The sequence below is a fragment of the Harpegnathos saltator genome, unplaced genomic scaffold (assembly GCF_003227715.2).
Source record: "Harpegnathos saltator strain DR-91 unplaced genomic scaffold, Hsal_v8.6 scaffold46, whole genome shotgun sequence".
In the NCBI taxonomy this organism is placed as follows: domain Eukaryota; kingdom Metazoa; phylum Arthropoda; class Insecta; order Hymenoptera; family Formicidae; genus Harpegnathos; species Harpegnathos saltator.
In genome coordinates this window covers 174,764-177,481 of record NW_020230272.1, presented here as the reverse complement: position 1 = coordinate 177,481, position 2,718 = coordinate 174,764, and the positions used below count along the sequence as shown (strand labels likewise).

General features: G+C 42.2%; 1 long non-coding RNA gene across 1 annotated transcript; it reads right to left on the bottom strand.

Annotated features, from left to right (window-relative positions):
• Positions 1-1,844: 1,844 nt before the first annotated feature.
• On the bottom strand, positions 1,845-2,224 carry LOC112589307 (uncharacterized). The gene is made up of 2 exons (XR_003113438.1): positions 2,170-2,224; positions 1,845-1,915 (listed from the first exon to the last, which is right to left on the bottom strand). It is a non-coding gene; the product is annotated as an uncharacterized LOC112589307 (long non-coding RNA).
• Between the last annotated feature and the right edge of the window lie 494 nt (positions 2,225-2,718).

The window sequence follows — 2,718 nt, the reverse complement described above, 5'->3', positions numbered from 1 at the left end:
TCATTAAAGACTCGTTCTTTAATAAAAAATACGTTGGGCTATCTTTATTGACATTGTAGGTGCTTTTAATAATGTCAACGTTGACAAATTACTTAATATTCTGAATGAACTTGGTATCCCTGGGTACTTTGCTAAATTTCTCGCATTTATGCTTAAGGACAGGAGGGTGAAGGGATATTTTGGTGGTGACCACTTGGGCACTAGGCTGGGTAATCGAGGTGTTCCTCAGGTTCGGTACTGAGCCCCCTCCTCTTCAATATCTATATATCTAAAATTCATCTAAACCTGAATAATAGACACACATTCTTTCATATGCGGATGATGTGATTTTCTCTGCAGACTCCTGCGTGGGGGAGGTATATAAGACACTACAGAAAGACCTCTTAATTCTGATAAAACCTTGAGGCTTTAGACCTTAAAATCTCTCTCAACAAAACTAATAGTGCATATTTCATGAATCACATAGATTCAGCACAATCCAAAAATCATATTAATAGAACAGACTCATTCTTAAAGTTACATGACGAAATAATTCCGATCTCTCCAGGAGCCACGTTTTTGGGGTTTTCGTTTGATACAAACCTAAGCTGAGGACTCACATAACCAAAATTAGAATTTCCTGCTGAAACGTGTTAATCTTCTCAAGTCATTTGCTGGCATCAAATGGGGGTGTCATCCCGCCACCCTTCTCATAGTTTACAGAGGTCTCATCAGACCAATGTTAGACTGAGGGGCTTGGTCTCCTCACGGAGACTACTCCACATCGCTATTACCTTTGAGCAGAATTCAATTCGGATGCGCTCGCATTATTCTAGGACTTATGTCTACGACTGCGACGAACATATTGCTTGACCAAATCGCGGAATGGCCTCTGTGGCATAGATGGAGATTCCTGGAAAAGAAAATTTGCATCAAAAACTTCTACTTGGGCAATAACCTTTAGTTATTTCATAAAAAATAGTCACATGTGGTCTAGGGAGAGGACTCTGAAACCAAATCAATATATTCCGTCAAATTCCTTATGCAACTTTATTAATGACAAACAAGTAGCTTTGACAGTTTTTGGCAAGCTTAATAAACTCCCTTCCTTCTATCACAGATTCTCGCTGAGACTTTTCAAAATCAATATTTATCTTAATACTTTTGATAATATTAAAATTTTAAAAGGAGGATAGGTAAATTTTGGTACAACAACAACAAAAGATTATCCTCGGAAGGGATTTTGAGGCTTGCCGCCGCGGACATTCGCAATCTTAACCTGGACAGAGAAATATACACGGATGGTTCTGTGCTCCCTGATGGTGGGGCTGGGTACGGGGCTGGGTACGGGGTGTATTCTCCTTTCCTTGAAGCCAGAGAGGCGATCCGTGTACACGACTCCCATATCATTTTCTGGTTGAAAGCATGGCCATTCTGCGCTATTGACATCTCACTACAGGAGAATATAAGAAGAGTTGGAATTTTTACGGACTCGATGAGCGTATTAACCCAGCTAAATAATCTCGACTTGAAAGGAACCGGATCGGAACTGTCATTTAACATCAGATACAAACTACAGATGGCGGTATACAAGGCATGGAAATACTGTTAGTCTGGATCCCGGGTTATATGGATATCCCTGGCAACGAAATGGCTGACCTGCTTGCTAAACTTGGATCTCTGAGTTCTGAAATCCCGGATGGGAAATATTGCTCTGTCTTACCGGAGGATGTAATTTATGATCAACTTTTAAAGGATAAAGCTCATGCTGTATATGAACTTACGCAAGAATTCGGATACAAGGGGAAAAGATATTTTCGAACACTCATCTGCCTTATTATCCTCTCCTTGGTTCAGAGATTTGGGCAATTATAGGAGGAGTACTATCACCTTGATGGCTAGAATAAGGTCGCATCATATTGCGACAGGGATTCATCTGAAAGATAAAAATATATGCATGGATGAGAGTTGTGTATGAGGATGGAGGCAGCGCAATATAGAACACATTCTCTTTAAGTGCCCTTTACACTCGGCGGAATCGGATTGCCTCCTTTTGAGATTGTTTTACAAGGACGCTAATTTCTCAGTAGAGGACTTACACAAGGCAGCATTCGACTTGGGGAACATGCACGTCTTTGAGGAAATAGACAAATTCCTTCTGAACACCCATCAAACCCTATAAAACCTCACCTTTCAGTGCTATCTGGAAAACGGCGTGTGGACACTGTTTCAATACATTCCGGAGCCAGAATAGAACCAACCAACCAACCATAATAAGTGACAGCGCTGACGTATGAAGCATTGGTTGTTTTTCTCCTCATGTTGGAGCGTGTTTCGAAGTCAACAAAAAATCGGTGCACATACCAGAGAGAAGAATGAGAGCGGCCACCGGCCGTATTTCGGGGCTACGGCTAGGCGCATTTTAAATACGCCATCTGACCAAAATGCGCCTAAACTACGTCCGCTAGGCGCACTTTCGCGGTGATAAAAGTAAAATGCGCCTAGGTTCGTGTCCGTACTACTTCCATTCAATGGATAGTAGGTTAGAAAAAGACAGACGACAGACAATCGTTCCGTCTTTGTCTCACTACTGAGCGGCGCGCGGCAGTAAACACGAGGCGAGGTAACGGCTTATCGCTAAGTGAACATCTCTCCGCTTTTCTTTCATCTTTCACGCTCCAGAGACATCAAAAGACGCGGTAGCGTCTCGTGTCAAGGGAACGTGCGAAGCGAGGAATT